Source organism: Crocuta crocuta, unplaced genomic scaffold (assembly GCF_008692635.1).
Source record: "Crocuta crocuta isolate KB4526 unplaced genomic scaffold, BGI_CrCroc_1.0 scaffold134, whole genome shotgun sequence".
Taxonomy (NCBI): Eukaryota; Metazoa; Chordata; class Mammalia; order Carnivora; family Hyaenidae; genus Crocuta; species Crocuta crocuta.
Window position 1 is genome coordinate 975,459 of NW_027530183.1, and position 21,751 is coordinate 997,209.

The 21,751-nt window shown below is 37.4% G+C and overlaps 1 long non-coding RNA gene across 1 annotated transcript; it reads left to right on the top strand.

Moving 5' to 3' along the window:
- The first annotated feature begins 14,478 nt into the window (after positions 1 to 14,478).
- LOC144232290 (uncharacterized) lies at positions 14,479 to 20,448 on the top strand. Its single transcript, XR_013335354.1, has 3 exons — positions 14,479 to 15,058; positions 17,076 to 17,272; positions 20,227 to 20,448. It is a non-coding gene; the product is annotated as an uncharacterized LOC144232290 (long non-coding RNA).
- The last annotated feature ends 1,303 nt before the right edge of the window (positions 20,449 to 21,751 follow it).

The following is a 21,751-nucleotide window of genomic DNA, read 5'->3' on the forward strand; positions in this document are numbered from 1 at the left end:
AGATGCCCCTAGTCTTTTAATTGTAAGGGAGATGAAAGGGTACCTATTCCCTCAACTGCTCATCCAGAGCTATTTACCCGACAGTTACCTGCTTTATCATATGGTTTTCAGGTAAAATTATATTTGAAGAATATATTCTATAGATTTGAATAATCCAGAGTTATTTGCCAGATTAGATGAGATTATTTATATAAAGAAAAGTTGCACAGTACTAAGTAAATGTTAACTCTCTCTTCCTTCTGTTTTCCTTCCCACTTCACATCCTTCTCTTTTCCCCTTTTTCTCATTCTTTACTTATGGATTCTGCCATATCCCACATAGTAAGTTTCATATAAACAAAATAGAGAAGTAAAAATATTTGATATGGAAAAAAACTCCCTAAACGAGGTAAAAATCCTTTGCTGTGAGATAGTTTACAGATTAGATTTCCCATCAATAATGTACAGAAAAAATTTCTGATCACTTGATCTTTTTAACTGTTTGCTTTATAAAAATCAGTGGTTTCTAGATCAGGCTTCCATGTCAAAATATCACAGTAGAATTATGAATTTGCAATCTTGATCATGAATTTTCTTTTAATCATAAAAATTATTTATTGACAAGGGATACCATGGATGACAAATTACTCAGAAGAAAGACAGGATATAAATACAATGTATGTGTCAGTTCTTTTGACCTGTCAGCATTCATACTCCTCAATATTATTTTTGTTACCTTATGATTTGTGGTGTCCACCAACTGTTATGGAAGATAAGAGAGCACAGATCCTCTCCTTTCTTCTTGTATTGGTCAGGGATGGACACACGACTTAAGGTAAACCACTAGAAGTTCACCCTGGCACTTAGACTTTGGGTGTCTGACATAAGAATATGTCATGACAGTTAGATATCAGGGCATCTCAACAGCTATGATGAGGTTCCAGCAAGGTTGGTGATGGCACCTAGACCTGACCCATCCTGTAGTATAACTATGGTGATTCTTGCTGATTAATCTTCATGTCCCTTGGGTCCTGTTCATTCACCTTGTCTTATCCCTCAGATCCCGGATGAATCTGTGGGGTGCTATTTCATTCCAATAAACCGTGCTTCTTTTTCACATTTTTCCCCCTATAAAATAACCATACTTTCTTTCTGTCATTTGGCATTAAGACTCTTGATACGGAAATTGGGACTAAGAGTAGGGTTAACATTAAGAGACTCTAAAACATGGTCTTAGCTAAGCCAAAGAGGTTGAGTAGAGGCCAATGAGACACCTTTATCTAGTGGTTAGAAGTTGCAGTTTTTGTCATATAGTAGTGAAGGTAATAATTGTATTTGTCCTTCTGTACCCTGAGAACCAGATCATGTACATGTTGAGACTTTAGCATTAAGGGACCTTGGATGAAAGAATATTAACTATTTTTTATGGTTTTCAATAAATTCTTGCACAAAAGAGATAAGATAGTTTTGATAGTGGCATCAGAAAGCAGAGAGAAGAAAATAAAACCTTGCTTAGAGAAATACTACCTTTGATTTCTATTCAGTTGCCTGAGAATCTAGTACCTGGAACCCGGAAAGCAGTTGTCTACTGTAAGTCAGAGTGCCAGTGGAGGAAAGGGGAGAGCAATTTAGATGCAGTTGTGGCTCAGGAGAATAATGTCACTTCCTGTTCTTCATGCAGATCTCTGCTAATTAGCTCCTATTGGTAAGAAAAGAAAAAGACTAATCCCTCTGTTGAGAAGTCATTCACACACAGTCTGCTTGGAGATAGGATTTTAATAGCACTTTCTTGATTCCTATTGTCCTGAAATGACAACGAGCGGAAGGAAGGAAGGAAGGAAGGAAGGAAGGAAGGAAGGGAGGGAGGGAGGGAGGGTGGAAGGGAGGGAAGGAGGAAAGAAAGAAAGAAAGAAAGAGGGAGAAAGAAAGAGATGAAGGAAGAAAGAAATCATGCTGAGGGCTTATGATACCAGAGATCAGATCAGTTTGCTATGCCCTGACCCACAGATTTTCTGAGCAAGAGAGGGAAATGGGGGCTTATTACCAAAAAGATTTTTTCTTTTTGTTTTTAAAGATTTTTTTTTAATGTTTATTTATTTATTTATTTATTTTTGAAAGAGAGAGAGAGAGAGAGAGAGGAAGATGCAGAGAGAGGAAGACACGGAATCCAAAGCAGGCTCCAGTCTCTGTGCTGTTACCACAGAGCCCAACGTGGGGCTCGAACCCATGGATCATGAGATTATGACCTGAGCTGAAGTCAGACACTTAACCGACTGAGCCACCCAGGTGCCCCTACCAAAGACATTTTGAAGGCTAGAACTGGACTTTTTCTACAACTTTTTTCTACAACTGGAGATTACAACTTATCTGGATCTCTGACTTTGGCTGCTGGCATATGAAACAAATAGCCTGGAAGACTCTAAACTCTTTTTTGAAAAATTTTTAAATGTTTTTTAATTTATTTCTGAGAGAGAGAGAGACAGCATGAGCAGGGGAGAGTCAGAGAGAGAGGGAGATACAGAATCTGAAACAGGCTTCAGGCTCCGAGCTGGCTGTCAGCACAGAGCCCGACGCGGGGCTCAAACCCATGAGCTGTGAGATCATGACCTGAGCCAAAGTCGGATGCCTAACCGACTGAGCCACCCAGGTGCCCCTGGAAGACTCTAAACTCTAATTGAGCTTTATTGCCAAATAAATTCCAAGCCTGTGATTTCCTAGGCCCTGAATATAATCCCTAAACTCCTTAACTCTAAGTTGGAGACGAGCCTCTAAGCAGCATAGAGAAACAGGTGATATGCTGTTGGTCTGTAACCTTCTCAGGAGCTCCCTGGGTATAATCTGAAACTGGTCCCCATGCATGGAGGGCAGGGAAAGACCAAAGGAAGAGACATGCCACTTCAGGTGGCAGTTTTAATAAACAAAAGGAACATATATACATGAGACTTGATTTGGCCAGCACAAGACAAGTGGATCCCTGCAGCCATCCACCAAATCTTTATAGTTTATTTAGAGGCCTTAACTAGCTTCACTCATATATACCATGCAGATGTTCTAAATACCACGTCACGATCACCAGATCAAGGCTATATCCTTGGAGCAGCCTCTGGGAGTGGAAAAAGTAAGCAGAACTCACACTTCAAGGACAAGGGAGGGGGTAAGTGGACCTCTGATCATGTTTATTGCTTACCACAGTAAAGAAAACCATCTCCTTGATGGAACATTGATAGCATTTTGGAATAACAAGGTCAAAGACAGAATATTTGTTAGGGTTTGGTTCTTGTTTATTGTACCTGAAAATAGTTCAGTGTGAGTGCCATATGGGGATTGGGCCATGTTTGTTATTAATAATTTAAGATCAGAAGACCTAGTAAGGGGAAAGTTTTGAAGCAAGCCTTGAAGAGTAAACAGTCTAATGACCACAATTTGAATGATCTATTGAAGCACTCTAGGAAGAGCAAGTTAAAAAAAACTTTTTTCCCACTTCATCTTCTAGACAAGGGTCCCCCAGAATAATGCAGATAGTCTGTCAAATATAAGTCAAATAAATGTAGACGGTAAACTGTGTGATATATAGGATTTTGATTCCTACCAAAGCTCCTAGAATCTCAGTCAGTAACTAGATCAGTCTGGGTTGTATTTTTTGAGATGAAGTATATGCATTCCATGTCAGCTTGAGCATGTTGAGAGTATGTATGGCTATTAGGTGCCGTAAGGAGAAGACAAAGGTGGGCATTTGTGTCTGTCTTCAGAATCCATTCCCCTTTTACCAATAGTGCCTGATTTCCATTTGGGGTCCATGTAGTTGTAGGGAAACTGACTCCTCTCCTGGAGTTCTGTGGGGGATATGACAATAACGAAGTGATTAGCACGTTTTATTCCCCTTACAGTGACAGACTCGTGCAGATTGGTTAAGATGCATGATCTAAATCTCTTTCATCAGTTTGGATCTTGGCACACTTGTGGAGAATGCTCCATCAAAAGCATTCTCTCAGGGTCTGATAGTGGATGTGAGCTATGACAATAGCTGGCGGCCGTTTTGCCAGCCTGAGGGAAGCTAGTGCAGGAACAATGGCAACAACTCAGAGAAAAGAACAAGGCAGAGGGAAACCCTGAGATACAAAAAGCATACCTTTGACTCCCGGATTTCCCTAAATTCTCAGTGCTTTAGATACCTTTCTCAGTATTACTAAGGACAAAGAAGCAACATCCAAATCAGATTTTTTTTACTATGCTTTCCTCTTCCTCCCCTTCCTTTGGTTCCCTCCCCCAGCATGAAAAGGATTTTCTCCTTCCTGCCTAATGGGACTGCCCTGACATCAGAGCCTCCTTTACAATCTGCTGAACCTCTTATTGTAAAACACTCTGATATGAGTCATAGGCAGGTGTCTTGATATGTGAAAGGAAAGTATTAGAACTCAAAAAAATGTTTCTTTCTCTAAGTGTGTTCAAAGGCAATTATTTTCCCAGGTGCTCAAAAATATCTGATTTGACATTGAAAAGTAAGAAATAATTTATGTTAAGTGCTATCTACTCTCACTCTCAAACAATTGAAGCCTAATCAATGCAGAGATTCTTAGGCAATATCATTTATGGGGATTAAAACTAGATTTTTTCATTTTGAAAATATCTCTGTTATGGACAAAAACCAAAGCACACTACATGATCAGGAAATGTAAATATTCACCTTCCCAGTTGTGACAGCAAAAGTGTCTCCAGACATTATAAAAATCGTAGCAGTAGGAAACCATAACCTCTGTTCTCAGGTCTCAGGTTAAATGTCATATCTCCTCTGGCACCTTTCCACACACATGTACTTGTGCTATTTGTCATAGCACTCATTCTAATTCATGATAAAAATTATTTGGGGTGATTATTTGTTTACTCTTAATCATACCCACTAGCCTGTGAAGGCACTGCCAGCAGAGACTGAGTTTTCCTTTCTTTTTTAAGTCACTATTTCCTAAGCAAATCTTTTTATAAAAATAATTATGTGTTAATGTTTATTAGCAAACATATGCTTGCTAAATGAATTAATTAAGAGTTGGCTAAATAGAGGCAACTGGATGACTCAGTCAGGTAAGCATCCAGCTCTTGATTTCAGCTCAGGTCATTATCTCACGATCATGGGATTGAGCCCTGCGTCTTCCTCTGCACTGGGCATAGAGCATGCTTAAGATTCTCTCATTCCTTCTCCCTCTGCTTCTCCCCTGCTGGTGCATGCTCTCTCTCTCCAAAAAAGAAAGAAAGAAAGAAAGAAAGAAAGAAAGAAAGAAAGAAAGAAAGAAAGAAAGAAAGAAAGAAAGAAAGAAAGAAAGAAAGAAAGAAAGACGAGAGAGAGAGAAAGAAAGAAAGAGAGAGAGAGAGAGAGAGAGATGGAGGAAGGCAGGAAGACAGCAGGGAAGGAAGAAAAGTTAGCTAAATAAAAAACACACACAAAGACATTAAATGTCTGGTAGTTTCAAACCTGAACCCACTACTCCCTTCTCTTATTTGGGAACAATATGTAATTGTTAAGAGACAAAAGAGAGAGGAAAGGAAAGAAGAAAAGGCAAGAGAAGGGGAGGCATAGAAGGAGGGGTCAAAGCAAGAGCATCAGTGAAGTCGTGGGCCCATAGAACTCAGCATTGCCAGAATAAATAACATTGTTGAGAAGCTATACTGCTATGGTCTATATGCATAGTAGTCCTAAATGCAGGAATGAATACGGTTGCATATTGAAACAGATTTTTGTTCTCAAGAGTCTGACTTTCCTAAGGTTAGAAATCTGTTGAATCAAATATAAAACTTTCTCCAGGTTCTCCTGCCTTCTTGTTCCTGATATTTACAGCTATTCTCTGTGAAGTTTTGACCCCATCAATAGCTACCCTTAGTATTTCCTACATCTAAGTGTAAAAATGATTAAACAAAGGCTGATATCATCACACTATTCCAGAAAATATGCATTATTGTCTGGCCTTGCATGTAGATCAGCTCTGGACAGTTCTCAGGATATCAAGAGATGCTTTAGAACTTGTCCACAAAGACACAATAGGTTCTGTAAGCCATGTTATAGTTTGTAGTCAACAAGGGAAACTGAACCCTTGAAAATAACATTTAGAGAATGACAAATGGGGAGGCATCACATTTACTGATTTCAAACTATATTACAAAGCTGAAATAATCAAAACAGTACAGTACTGACATAAAAACAGATACCTAAACCAATGGAACAGAATTTAGAGTCCAGAAAGAAGTGCACACATTTACGGTCAACTAATCTTTGACAAGAGCACCAAAAATACACAGTATGGTGTGGATAGTTATTTCAATAAATGGTTTTGGGAAAACTGGATGCAAATGAATGAAATTGGACCCTTACACTGCACACAAAAATTAACCTAAAATGGAGTATAGATTTAAATGTAATATCTATACCATTAAACTCCTAAAAGAAAACAGGGAAAAATTGCTTGACATGGGTCTTGGCAACAGTTTTTGTATATGACACCAAATATATGAGCAACAAAAGTAAGCAAGTGGGACTACACCAAACTAAAAAGCTTCTACACAACAAAGGAAACAATAAACAAAGTAGAAAGGCAACTTACAGAATGGAAGAAATATTTGCAAATCATATGTCTGATCAGAGGTTAACATCCAAAATATATAAAGACTTCACACAATTCAAGAGTAGAAAAACCCAAGTAATCTGGTTTTAAAAAAGGACCTGAATAGATGTTTATTCAAAGAAGACATACAAATGGTTAATAGGCATATGAAGAGGTGCTCACAACATCACTAAACATCACGGAAATAGAAATAACAGTAAGATAGTACCTCACACCTGTTAAGATGGCTATTATCAAAAAGACAAGTTATAACAAGTTTTGGAGAGGGTGTGGAGAAAAGGAAACCCTTACACACTGCTGGTGAAATGTAAATTCATAGAAGCCATTATGAAAATGGTATTGAAGTTTAACAAAAAATTTAAAATAGAACTACTATATGATCCAGCAATCCCACAATGTTTACAATGGGTAAATACACAGAGGAAATAAGATCAGTATCTTAAAGACATATCTACAATCCCATGTTCATTGACACATTATTCACAATGCAACAACACGGGAGAACCCAGAGGACGTTATGCTAAGTGAAATAAGCCAGACACGGAAGTTAAACACTGTGTGATATCACTTATGTGTGAAATCTAAAGAAGTTGAATTCTTAGAGTAGAATAGGGGTTGTGAGAGGCAGGGAATGTTAGTTAAAGGGTACAAATCTTCAGTTGTAAGATGAATACATTCTGAGGGCACCTAGGTGGCTCAGTCAGTTAAGCATCCAACTTTTCATTTTGGCTCAGGTTGTGATATCAGGGTCGTGTGATCAAGCCCCACGTGGGGCACTGTGCTGAGCATGGAGCCTGCTTCAGATTTTCTTTCCCTCTTCCTCTGCCCCTCCCCCACTCATGATCCCTCTCTCAAAAATACAAAATAAAAATAAATAATAATAAATAAATAAAAAGATGAATAAGTTCTGGCGTCTAATATACAGCATGGTAATGATAGATAATAATACTACATTGTATGCCTGAAATTTACTGGGAGTAGATCTCAAGTATTGTCACCGTAAAAAATATGGCGACTATGTGAGGTGATGGATGTTAATTACCTTGATTGTGGTAATCATTTCACAATGTATACGTATATCAAGGCATGGTGTACACTTTAAGTATATACAATTTTTATTTTGGCAGATATATTTCAATAAAGCTCAGAGGACAAAATTAAAAACTGACAAATGTATGCTGAAGGCAGAGAACTTGGTCATATGTACAAGAAATGTAGAATAAAACTATCTATTAAAAAAAATCCAGAGATAATCTCTCCTTCTTTGTGCATATGACTATACTTTTAAGAGATGTTTTATTATTATAAATGCCTAAACATTACATGATTTTTTTTACTTGCTTTCAGATTACTGCTTCTATTCCTGTCAAATTCATATCTTTGTTTTTTTTTAAATATAGAATGATGCCTGATGACTAAATCCCAGACAGATGAGCCAATAAGGAATGTAAATACTATATATGGTGGCTTTAAAAAGTTTAGGAAAAAATGAAGATACATTTATTAATGTTATTCTCAGATACAGTGGTATTGAGTTGAACATTAAAAAGGAGTCAGAACCAAAGAAATCTCAAAGAACTCAGCTGCTTTCAAGTCTGCTAATTCAGGCTTTTAAATTCAAATGATGGATTAAACATCTATACTCCCAAATTCAGTATTTCCTTACTCTCTCACACTTCCCCCTCCAGCTGCATAATTCCCACAGATAACACTTTTATTTATTTTTTAAAGTTTATCTTATTTATTTTGAGAGAGAGAGAGCATTTACAGGGAGATTGGCAGAAAGACAGGGAGAGAAAATCCTAAGTAGACTCTGTGCTGATAGCCCAATGCGGGGCTCCATCTCAAGAACCATGAAATTATGACCTGAGCTTTTAAAATGGCTGATTTTCTTTCATCTACTTAAGGCCTTGTATATTGTTGATAAAATATATTGTAACAGAAAATCTGGATCATCCAAGATAATATCGTGATTTCCAAACTTGAGATCTTTTGAGTTTAATTGAAGCTGGTGTCAAACTTTATTTGATTGTTAACTTAGGATAACTCAACTTCATCTTCATTAGAAAACACTCAGGTTCATAAAAGAATCATATTTCAGGTCAATGCATAATTCTTCCTTGAGATTACTCAAAGTAATTTGACAATGGAACATTATTATTCATTTTCAAGGATTGAAATAGTTTGTTAGCTTGCTTTTTACAGTTTTATATTTTTACTTATTTTTAAATTTATTTTAACATTTATTTGATTTTTGAGAGACAGAGACAGAGTGTGAGCAGGAGAGGGGCAGACAGAGAGGGAGACACAGAATCCAAAGCAGGCTCTAGGCTCTGAGCTGTCAGCACAGAGCCTGATGTGAGGCTCAAATCCACGAACCATGAGATCATAACCTGAGTTGAAGTTGGACACTTAACCAACTGAGCCACCCAGGTGCCCCTATTTTTACATATTTTTAACCCCCTATTGCTATTGTTGTGTTTAAATACACCCTTCTCATTATATTTGAGGCTTCTGCAATCAAAGGCTCATTTAGTTATAATTGTCTCTTTCCTCTTTTCTCTATTTGAAAATGAGTAAGTACTTTTATCTACCTTGTATATGAAATTTCACAAATCAGTAATTATCCCCCTCCTACAGGTATTTTGTTGTTGTTGTTAAGGTTTAATATTAATTAAAAGATTACTGGCTTCGTTTCCATAAGCCAATCACTCTAAGTAGTCAATTATGAAAGTCAACTCATAATGCAAATACTATCAAACTCTATTGAAAAGAAACTGAACACATTAAAGATCAGGTACAACAGGATCTTTGTAGAGCAATGCTTTTATCTGTTTATTCTTTTGCAGATATATTTACCTTATCCATCTTATTTAAATTTTGTTCTCAGCCATTAGATTTTTGAGTTTTCTTTTTGGCCACTAGAGGTCTACCACACCTGTCTTCAGAACATGTTGGCCTTCTTCAGAGTTATACTGTGTTTCTGGACCTGCCTGGATATATTTATCATTTATCCACCTTTTCATTCATCTATTCATTGATTTTCTTGGCATGTGCTTATCACTGCTTTGTGCAGTCATGGTGCGACTTTCAAAAGAAGAGGAAGTTGTGAGTTTCTTGTATCTGCCTCTTTCCCTATCTTCCCTTATATACAAGGCTCTCAGCCTCTGCCTCCCTGTGCCCTTCTATCAGGCACCTTTCATCCTCGCTACCTTTAACCTTTGCATCTCTTGCTTGTTCTCACCCATTAGCATTTCAATTTGGGAATGAGTCTCCCATTATAAAATCCTCCTTCATTCTGGTCTATCTCTGACTGCTTCTCTAGTTCTTACCACCCATTCATGGATGAGTTCTCATGGGTCATCTGCATTCCCATGGTCACCTCCCGTTCTCCTCTTGCTACAGTTGGGCTCCATCAAAGCTGTCCTAAAAAAACCAATGACATCTTGAGGCTTCCTCTTTTTCCCCACATGGAATCATTCACAGACTCCTGAGATCCTACTACTATAATTGTTCCAGAATCTGACTGCTTTCTTCCTTGCTCCACCCTTAGTCAGGCCCTAATCATTTCTAATTTAAACTACACCCATAACCTCTAACTAGCCTCATGGCATCTGTCTTGTTCACTCCCAAATTCTCTATCTTCTTACCAGAGCTATCTTACTAAAGCACATCACACAGTGTCTCTGCCCTGCTAAGACCCTTCCACCAGTCCCTAAACCTTCAGGAGTAGTCCAAACCCCTGAGAATACCAAGATGGCCTGTCTGGCCACTGATTTTCTCTTCCTGACACGTCTCACCACCTCCTCCCCCAGACCTTCACCACACAAACTTCCAGTTTTCTTGTCCTTTGATCACCATTGATTTCTGCAGTCCTTGTTTCTTCTCTGTTGAATTTCATTCTTTAGAATACTTTCTTCAAGAGCCCATGGGTAATAAACACTTAGTCTTTGTATATCCTGGGAGTGGTTTTATTTCATCTTCACTTTGAGTGATAACTTCTCTGAGAAGACAGTTCTAGTCTACTGCTTATTTTCCCACACTCCTTTGAAGATAAAATTCTAATGGTTCCCATCATGTTGTTGCTAGTGAGAAATCTGTTGCTATCCAGTTGTTATTCCTTGGTAAATAACCCATTTTTCTTTACTACTTGGTTTTTTTAATTTTTACCTTTTCCTTGTTGCTCAGCTACTTCATTCTCATTCATGTGTGTGATTTATTCATTAGAACACAGTATGGTTTTTAAATTTGAAGGCTTCATTTACTTTATTCTGGAAAAATCTGAGCTTTTTCTTTCCCCCATTCTTTCCATTCCCCCTTCCTTTCACTCTACCTAAACATATGTAGAAGTTGATCCTTTAGCCTTCCCATCTCTTACTTTCTCATGCTGCGTTTTCATCTCTGTATAGTTCACTATCCTGTATTCTATGCAAGCATCTCACATCTATCTTCCAACTCACTTTCTTTTTATCTCTGATATTTCTATGCTATTGCTTAAACTCCTCTCTCCAAGAATCCTTCTTGAAACTTAAACCTGAATTAAGATTTCTTTCTCTGCATCCCATAGCTCCATGTACAAGTCAAAACATAATACATTTTATACTGTATTTTAATTATCTACTACTTCTATCATTCCAGTTTCAAACTCTAATTTTTTTTGCAAGCATATTTTTATATGCTCTGAACTTGATGTTGTGCCTGAAGCATAAGAGGCATTTTGTGAACATTGATTAAACATTTCTCACCTTAGCCTCAATATGCATACAAGTTGGGAGCTACTGATAGTCTATTTTCACTTCCCATCTTCTAACCCAGTTGATTCTGTAAGGGTAAGGACAATATTTATTTTGTGCACTATTTTATCTCTAGCACATAACAAACACCAAACTGTGCTTTCTTCATGATGTGTTTCTCATTATTTGAAGAAAACTAAAGGAGTGATTTGTGATTTGAAAACATGTGCAACACTGCTAGAGTTGAGGGGCCACTGAAAGATTGCTGTTTTAAGAACATAGCCCATGGCAAGCTTGGGCAGCTCAGTTGGTTAAACGTCCAACTTCAGCTCACATTATGATCTCACAGTTTGTGGGTTTGAGCCCCACATTGGATTCTGTGTTTCCCTCTCTCTCTTCTCCTCCCTTGCTCACTCTCTACCTCTCAAATTGAATAAACATTAAAAAAATTAAAATTAAAATTAAAAACAAATAAAAGCATAGCCTTCTCTTAACTTTTCTATGACAGCTGATGGGTTGGGTCCCAGTTTTAAATTTTGAGCAATTCTTTCTATTCCAAGCACTTTGACTGACTTTTCATCTCTATGTGTTTGCTGAAAGCAAAAGTAACAATTCCAAATATCTGAGATATATTACTTTTAACCAAAGTCATTTTTTTCAAGAGAGGAAAACTATAAATATCATTAGGGGACAATTCTTCTTTCCCATCCCCAGTGTTTTCTTCTGTATGTGAAACCTCTCTTTATCCTTTCACCGAACCTCAACTGCCCCACCTCCCACCCACCCCCAAGAAGGAAAACATGTCATTTGTGAATTTGGTAGGAGAAAGTGTATGGATAGCTCAGTTCCTCCCTATTTTTTTATTCTGGGGAGTGGGGATTCTTCTCTGCTTCTCTGGGAACCCATTCTGCTCCTGTTGGGAAATATTGGCTATGGTCCAGTACCGCTTTGTGGAAACGTGTGTAATTTGATTGTTCAATATTAGGCAAGTGATTTGCCTGCAGTCATAAACATGTTCTCTCAATAATCTTGTTAGTAATATGGTGATATTGTGTCCTCTGTCTGCTGAAATTTAGCTTTGTTTATCAGTTGGTTTAGACCTAGACTAGGCAGGAGGAACTATTTATTGACATCCTCTTGAAGATACCAACACATTCCCAATAAAAGGTTGGTTGCATTACTGTAACCCAAAGCACTCTTTTCTGTCACTGCCAGAAAATAGCAATGTATTCATTCATTCATTCAACCAACAAATGCCTATTGTGCATCTATAATGTGCCAGCCCCTGAGAGTACATCAGTGAATGTAAGAGTCAAAATCCCCAATGTCATGAAGTTCACATTCTAGTGGAAGAGGCGGGGAGAAATGAAAATAGTAAGTAAGTGCTACTATGGGGGGATGGAGGGGTGGGGAAGAAGATTAAGGGATTGGAAGTGTCCAGTGGGGGTGTGGGTACTATAGGGAGATAAAGGGCAGCCTCGATGAGAACCTAACATTTGAAACATTGCACAAAGAGTTGAAAAAAAGTGAGAGTAGGCCATGGAAATATCTGGGGGAGGGGGGAGAAGGAAACAGCTCTGAGGCAGGAAGAGTGAGGAGGTGAGTGGGGCTGGAGAAGAAGGACTAGAGGGAAGGACAGGGAGGTCACGAAGTAAGGTCAAAGAGGTGATGCAGAAAAGGAAGCAGGACATGCAGAGCAGTGGAGGCTGAAGTAAGGATTTGAGCTTTCATTCAAAGTGATGTGGGCTACCGGGGCGCCTGGGTGGCTTAGTCGGTTGAGCGTCCGGCTTTCGCTTAGGTCATGATCTCGCGGTTCGTGGGTTCGAGCCCCGCGTCGGGCTCTGTGCTGACTGCCAGCTCAGAGCCTGGAGCCTATTTCAGAGTCTGTGTCTCCCTCTCTCTCTCTGACCCTCCCTGCTCACACTGTCTCTCTCTCTCTCTCCTAGAAATAAATAAAAATATTAAAAAAAAAAAAAGTGATGTGGGCTACCATTGCAGGATATCAGCAGAGGAACAACCTTACCTGACTTGTGATTCAAAGGCCTGCTCATATGACCGTGTTGGTAATGAACCTGGTGTGTGTGTTGCAGTAGGGGCAGTGTGGAAGCAGTGAAACCAGTCGGGAGATTATAGTCGGGAATCACAGCAAGAGGTGATGTGTCCTGGAAAAGGGGGAAGAAATGCCAATAAATTGTCAGATTCTGGATATATTTTTCAGGTTGAGCCAAGCAGAATTCCTGATGCACTGGCAATTGGATATGATAGCCTGTGCTATTAACTACTTTCCAGGGCAACTGTCTTTCAGAAAATACTAAATAAGCCTGGTAACGTCCATCAGTGACCTCTGCCTCTGTGGGGATCATATTTTCATAATTTAAAATGGAGCTTTGGCAGTTCAAGTTACTCCCAGTGTTGCCAGGAAATGAAGTCTGGGCCAGAAGGACTCATTTTGACATATCACTTTGTAGGGAAACTAAATTAAAATCTTTGCTCTCCCGTGTTAATAAACACTCTTTAGATTGTGCCATGTGTATATATAAAGCATATAGTTTTAAAAGGAAAAATTATTGATAAGTTGATATCCAGCCTCATATCCAGAGTAACTGCTAAAGGGACAACTCCTATGTGTCCCACTTGGAGTCCACTAAAGGAACAATGCCTCTGATGTTTTGTGAATTTCTGTCTAATTTTAATATTTATATGTTGTTCAAAGTACCAGGAAAATGCAGCATGCCCTCCTTTTTATAGCCTTTGACACAGAAAGCAAAACAAGGATCCAGCCACTAAGTAAGAACATATTAAAAGATTGTTTTTTTTAAAAAAAAATTTGCAGGCCATTTAAGTAAAATACAACTGGAACTCAATGCACGAATGACAATTCCAACAGTTTCAATGAGATTATGAAATAAAATTTCCACAGACTTCAGAGACTATCAGCTTTCTCATACTCTACTAAGTAAGGGAAAGCTGTAAAACTGTTAATTTACCAGTGTAAGAAGCGAGGTATTTAACCAGCCATCTATCTTTTTCTTCCTTATTACTCAGAAGTAACAAGCTAACAAGGCGAATGGCAGCATTGTCTTCCCAGCAGTCTCATGGACTTTTGTTGGGAACAAAAGGAAACTGCTAATTTTACCTATCTGCATAAGCTTACCAAAATTAGAACGTGAAGAAAAGTAACCTACAGTCACAAATGTGTACAAATAGTGTGCTCTCCCCTCCCGTTGACACTGCCATCATGCCAATTCAACATGTGGTTCCCTTTAATCTGCTACCATTCTGTGTCTGAAGAAACATCCAAGTATCAAGGCATGAACAACCTTTATTCCTACCTCCAGAGACAAAGGTAACAAAGTGGATGTCAGCAATTTCCAAGCCGAACGGGAAGAATGTCAGGGACCCGCTTTTACAACAAAGTAATCTGGAGATTTTTTCATTCGGGGATTCTATTGTTTTTTTTCCACAGCCATCTGTAACAAAACAGGGAAATGAGCTTTTAAAAAAAATCAATGTTAAATGTAAACAAATCATTTGGGCTCCACTCGGCTCCATAGTGTTATATGTTTACTTTACAGATGTAACCTTTCCAGGCATTGGACAATTCCAGTGTGATAAATAAAATTATCTTTAAAATTGGACTATGACGTCACCACAAACATGGAATGATGGAAACAAAGATAGAGTCAGTGTCCATTTATCCAGAATGACAGGAAAATGGATAATTGACTGGTCTCATTAGGTAAGAATTATTGTACATAAATTATCAATTTCCAAGAAATAGAGTAAAAATAGAATATATTTAAACTACCCTAAGTCCAAGTTCGTCCATTTGGTTCACAATAATAACGGTGTCATATTGACAATTACAAATATTAATTTAGGTTCTTAGATACTGGGTTGAATCACTGCTAGCTTTCTATTTAAGCTGAAAGTTGTTAATCTCAACAAACTCTTGCCATACGATTACATCATTATTATTTGTCTTTCTCATAAGAGGTATATAGATGTACGTTTTTAGAACTCCTGTAATATTTTTTTATTTTTAATTTTTTAAGTTTATCTATTTATTTGAGAGAGAGAGTACGTGAGCAGGGGATGGGGTAGAAAGAGGGAGAGGGAGAATCCCAAGCAGCCTCTCCTATGTCAGTGCAGGGTCAGATGTGGGCCTCAATCTAATGAACCGTGAGATCATGAACTGAGTCAAAATCAAGTCAGACACTTAACCAACTGAGCTACCCAGACACCCTAGGTATATGAACTGTTTAAATATTTTATTTCAGAGAAATAGGAAGAAAGGACAGAAAACCACTATAAAGATAAGCCTCATGTAAGAATAATAGAGAAAAAGGCAAATGTTTTTTGTTACTTTTAATTACTAATCACACAATATAAATAAAAATCATGGTTTAAAATATTAAAATACTCTGTATGGTTGAAGTTGCAAAAAATTATTTAAGCTGTATACTCCTATCCTACACTTGTTTTTATGTTGTAACATGAATAAATTTTCTAATCAGAAAGATTGGAGCACAATAAATCTGAATACAAATATCCTGGAAATATTTTATCCTGCTTTTGATACTGATCAGGAAACAGCTTATGCTTTCCAAACCCAAAGATCAATCTTACCTTTGTTTTGCGTGTATTAAAGTTTCAAAATCTGTATTCAACATGGAATAGTGTTTTAATATTAACCAAAAGCTCTCTGCTCATCTGGGATTTTACTTGCCTCCTAAGCAGCAAGAACATCCTCAGTTTTTTTCTCAGCTTTGAAGGGTCCATAGCTTTCTAGGAATGCAGGCATTTTGGGGGACAACATAACCCAGCAAACTCTAGCAGGAAGAAAAGGCTGAGGAGATTCCAGCACCTGATACATGCCTGCCCACTAGGCATCACAGGCATGAAAATGGGGAAGATTTGGTGCTCCTTCTGGCCCTCTTTCTTAGCATTCACCATCTTCTGGTTGCTGTGCTAACAGCTGAACCTAAGTCTTTTAGAGGCTCACCCTTGTAGACTGAGTTATCTAGCCTGCAAGTGCCTGCTTTGTTAGGTCCCCCACCACAGACTTCCAGGTCTACCTGTAGCCAATGACTGATTCCTAGAAGGATACAAAATCCCAGCTCCTTTCCCTCTAGATAAGACAATCTCTAAAATGTAATTTATAGTCCAGAGCTCCCTATGGGATCTGGCTGTGTCTGGAGCTACACCTGAAATCACACTACTGCTTGGCTTCTTTCCCTCTTTCCCCTCACTTGTTTATCCAGGGAGTGCTTCTTTATAGATCATTCACACCTGATTCTTTAAAGTTCTACCTCAGGGACAGCTTGATCTACAATAGATGCAAAGCTCAGTATCCAAGAGTCACAACAGTATCTCAGTTTAGGCAAAAGGTATCCAGGACAGAAAGTAGATGCACAAATAGGGAATTCGGGGCAGGTGCCATTCAGAATGAGGATCTGGAACCCAAAGGCAGCGTCAGGGAATTCTAATGGCCACTATCAAAAAAGATTGATATTCAACGGCAGAACTCAATTCTCCTGAGGGAGAATGGGACTTTAGCAGGTTATGAAAATAAAGATATGGGAAGAGAAACAAATACATGTGTGTAATAAGGTGTGGCAAACAAATTCTTTCATGCCTTTTTTTGTCATTTCATTATTCTTTCCTCTCTGCCACCTCTACAATGGATATATAACTCTATTATTGTAATTATCATCCAATATTATTTTTTGATGTTTCATCTTTTTTCTTTACAGATTATGACGAAGTCGGGTATGTCTCATCATTTTATCCCTAAAATCTGTCATGACGTCAAAAGCACCTATCGTGAATTGACAGAAATGGATCCTAGAACAGTTCGGAATCCCAATTACATGACAAGGGTGAAGATTAAAAGCAGATTGGAGCGGCTCAAATAGATCCCATTCAAGCTGGCCTGCAAAACAGAATTAAGGCTAGTAGTTGAGGACTAAGAGGCACAACTAAGCGGATAGGAAAAGGTGTTAACCATCATGGGCCAAAGAACCAGACTAGATTGGAAAAGCATTTCTTTCTAGATTCTTGCCTTTTATAGCCCCAAACTGAGGAACTATATAAATATCTGATTTTGTTCTTCTATGCATGAAAGATTAGGTTTCTTTTATATATATATACACACACACACATATAAATATATAAATATATATAAATACATAATATATATAACATATATAAATATATAATATATATAACATATATATAATCCCATTTCTTTATATATATATATGTATATGTATACACACACAGTATATACACAAACTATCAGGATCCTATCAAGTAAACAGTTATCCTTTATTTCCTTTTTCCTTTTGCTTCTGCAATTTGGTGTTATTACATTTGTTTGATGGTTAAGGGAATAAAGTTTAAATCCTATCTAATACTCAGCTCTATTAAAGAATTTATTAAAGAAATAAATTCCAATTACCAATTTAAATAGTGATCATAAATTATTTGTGCATTCTATTGGAGACATTTATTCCCTATACCTTTAGGAAATAGATTTTTTCTTTGTATAGAATCCTGTTTATGTTTTGGTACCTTGATTTGTAAGATTATAACCAGTTTGTCAATGTACTAAAAAAGCAAACCCCATTGAATAGCACTTAGTCTATATTCTGGTTCAACAAGGGTGAAAAAAATTGATTATAGTTCACTTAGATTTGTTTTACAAACTCACTGCATTTAGGAAGGATGATAGGGTTAGACCTCAACTGTTCATTTTATAGTGTAATGGTCAGTTCAAAAGACAGACTCTGAGAGAGATTTAGTTTTCTTTTTCTCACTGTCATGATTCTCATTCTCAGCATTACAACTTCTCAGTGTTAAAAGGTACAGCACAGGGGTGTCTGGGTAGCTGAGTTGGTTGAGTCTCCGACTCTTGATCTTGTCTCAGATCGTGATCTCTTGGTCTGTGGATTCAAGGCCAGCATCGGGCTCTGCACTGACAGCGTGGAGTATGCTTGGGATTCTCTTTCTCCCTCTCTATTTGTCCCTCCCCCAAGTGCATGCACATGCTCTCTCCTTCAAATAAAATTGAAAAAATGAAATTTCAATAAAATTGAAAACAAAGAGAAAGTTGAAAAATAAATAAATAAATAAATAAATAAATAAAAGCTATAGTACCCCATGACTCAAAAATGATTCATCTTGAAATACTTGAAGCCTGATGTACATTCTAAGAGAACAACTATATCTAATCTGTGTTTTAACCATTTACCCCATTTCTCCCAGCCAAAAGGGGACCCATCTTCCATCCTGAATAGGTTTCACCTTTTCTTTCATATTTGGGAAGTGCTAGTTAATTGTAATTTTCTCATGGTGCTACCTTTAGCTCACCCCTAACACTCATGCCATGTCCACATTTGTTGATCCTTCTCTTCTCAGTATCTTAGCATTCAGTCCCCCTCTCCTCCACCATAATGAGTGTACTAGTTCAGTGTTTCATTGTCTTTCTTTGGAGTTAATTCCATAGCCATCTTACCAGAAGTCTCATTGACAAGCTACTCTTGATACAGCCACCAAACTTAACTTCCTAAAACACAAGTTATATCATGTTATATCCTCTGAAAGACTTTCAGTGCTTCCTCATTGCTTCTTTTTTTTTAGTGTTTATTTATTTTTGAGAGGGGGTTAGTGGGGGAGGGGCAGAGAGAGGGAAACACAGAATCCAAAGCAGGTTCCAGGTTTCAAGCTGTCAGCACAGAGCCTGGTGTAGGGCTTGAACTCACATACTGTTAGATCATAATCTGAGGCAAAGTTGGATGTTTAACCGACTGAGCCACTTAGTTGTCCCCCCCCTCCCCACCATTGCTCTTTGTTAGAGTAAGTTACGTTGCCACCTTTCTTAATAGTTTAAGCTATTGCTTTTCCTGAGTGCTGCTCTCACAATAGACCACTTGCTCAGGCAGTATCTAAGACAGCAAACATTTCTACTCCTCTTTGATTTTATTTACTCGCAAAAGCTTCTCTACCAAACAGATTCCTATCCATTCCTCAGTGCCCTTTCAAATGCTATCTTCTGCATTAAACACTCTCCTCTGAGTTGTCTAACCAGAATTCATTACACGTTTCTTGAGCATCCTAAATTTTAATCATTTTAAGCATCAGAACAGTGTCTTAATAACCCTGTCTTGATTACCAAATACTTAAAACAATCTGGTCTATAAACCATATTCAGTTAATGTTTCTTTGAGTTAAAGAGTTTTCTGAGTCTTGGTCTTGGGAAATTACAAGATCCAACTCAGTTTCTAGTCTGATCTTCTCTAAATCTAAACTTCAGACTATTGTTAGAATGACTCATCTAAGATGTATATGACCTTGTCATTCCAATCATTAAAATGTTTTGACAACCCTTTGTCATTCATTCAAATCATCCAGTAAACATTCTTAGAGGACCTAGTATATGATCGGCACTGGGAATAAAAAGTAAAACAAATGGACATCATCCCTGTCTTCATGGAGATTACAGTCTAGTGCAAGATCCAGTTAAAAAACACACACTTGTGAGGTGCCTGGGTAGCTCAGTCCGTTAAGTGTCTGACTCTTGATTTCAGCTCAGGTCACAATCTCATGGCTGATTTCATGAGATTGAGCCCTGTCAGTCCCCATCAGGCTCATGGGCAGCAGCAGCCAGCTTGTGATCAGAGCCTGCTTGTGATTTTCTCTCTGCCCCTCCCCTGATTGTGCACAATCTCTTTCTTCTTTCCCTCTCAAACAAATACGCCTAAAATTCACACAAACACACACATGCACGCACACACTTGTACACACAAAGTATAAATTAGCCTAACTACTTAGAAGAAAGTATAAGAGATACAAAAGAGAGCCAAAAAAGATCCGAGCCAATTGTATTTATTTTTCAATCTTCAGTGTCTGCAAAATTGCCAGAGCTACTGCCAAAGGTTATTTCAAGTGTGCTGAATGAAAGAGAATTCTTCCTGCTTTGTTGTTAGACAACAACAAACAATGTGGGTAAAACTGTCAAAAGACCTCTTTACCTTACTCAGTTTGTCCTTTTAGTTCATCAGAGGTGAAAAATCTTCAGCATTGTTCATATGGATACAAATAAATAAATTTTCTATGCAAAAAGTCTGTATGCTTTTCTGTAAATTTCAAATTTTAAACATAAGAGGAAAGTAGAAAAAAGGTAAAATAGATAAATGACAAGAGAAGATACAAAGAGAATAATAAAAATGAGTGGGGTAAAATATACACAGAAAAAAATATAAAGAAAAGAAGAAAATTAGAGTAGACATACAAGAAAGTGTCTTCTACTTGTCTCCACACATATAGCAATCCCTACCCAGTACCTGGGATTCTTTCATGTTTCTCTGCCAACACTAAAGAGTTAAGTTGAATTCCATGTTATAAAATTGTTAAAACAGACATGATTTTTGGTATTTGTTTTTTGATTATAGATACCATAACCATGTCTTTAGCTTTCTTTAAAGATTAGATAAATATCTAGGGAAGTGCTTTACCAAAAAACTTTTGTGAACCATATAGTCACTAATGAAACTACTCAAGTCCACTTTGTAGTGTGAAAAAGTCTATAGACTACATACATAAACAAATGGGTACGTCTGTGTTTTATTGAACCTTTAGTTGCAAAAACAGGCACTCAAACTGTGGCTGTAATTTGCCACACCCTATCTTAGAGAAGATTTTTTTAATACTGAATGCATACATACACACACTTCTGTGAAAACGGCCATGTGTATATTTGGGTTATATAATGTGCCTTTTATATGAATAAGGGTATATATTATTCTAGGGTTTAGTCTGCATTAAATCATGCATAAAATATGATACATATTTTAATTATATTGTAATCTTCATCCTTCACTTTATATGAGACATTATCTGATTCATATATATATATATAATCTTTCCTTTTTATGATCCTCAAATTTTGGTAGTCTATGGTTTTTTAAATAATTATTTTTTGTAATAATATGACCTTAAAACACATAGTAAGTTTGATATATTTGTGTGTGCATGTGTTGTATTCAAACTAATCACTTCCCTCGCACTATAACTCTGTAACTTCAACTATTAATTTTATTTTGCAGAAACAGGTCCAGCCACCTAATTCTTTAAATTTATTGCTGTTATCATTGAGAGTTATTCCCAAAAGATAGACCAATAGCAATCTTTTTCCTTATAGCAATGTACTGCTGAGTGATTATTGAGGTTCCCTTTCCAAGAGACAGTGTAGACACTCCCAGGAGAATCACTTTAGTAGGAAATGTATTATGTCTTTTTTCCAGATAGAAAATTTTAAGAGAAAATATGCACTTAATTGTCTGAAGAAGGGCAATGTCCGACCCATTTGCTTAGGCTTTATCAGTTTCCCACAATTCAGCAAATGATCACTTTATGTTTTTTAACTCAG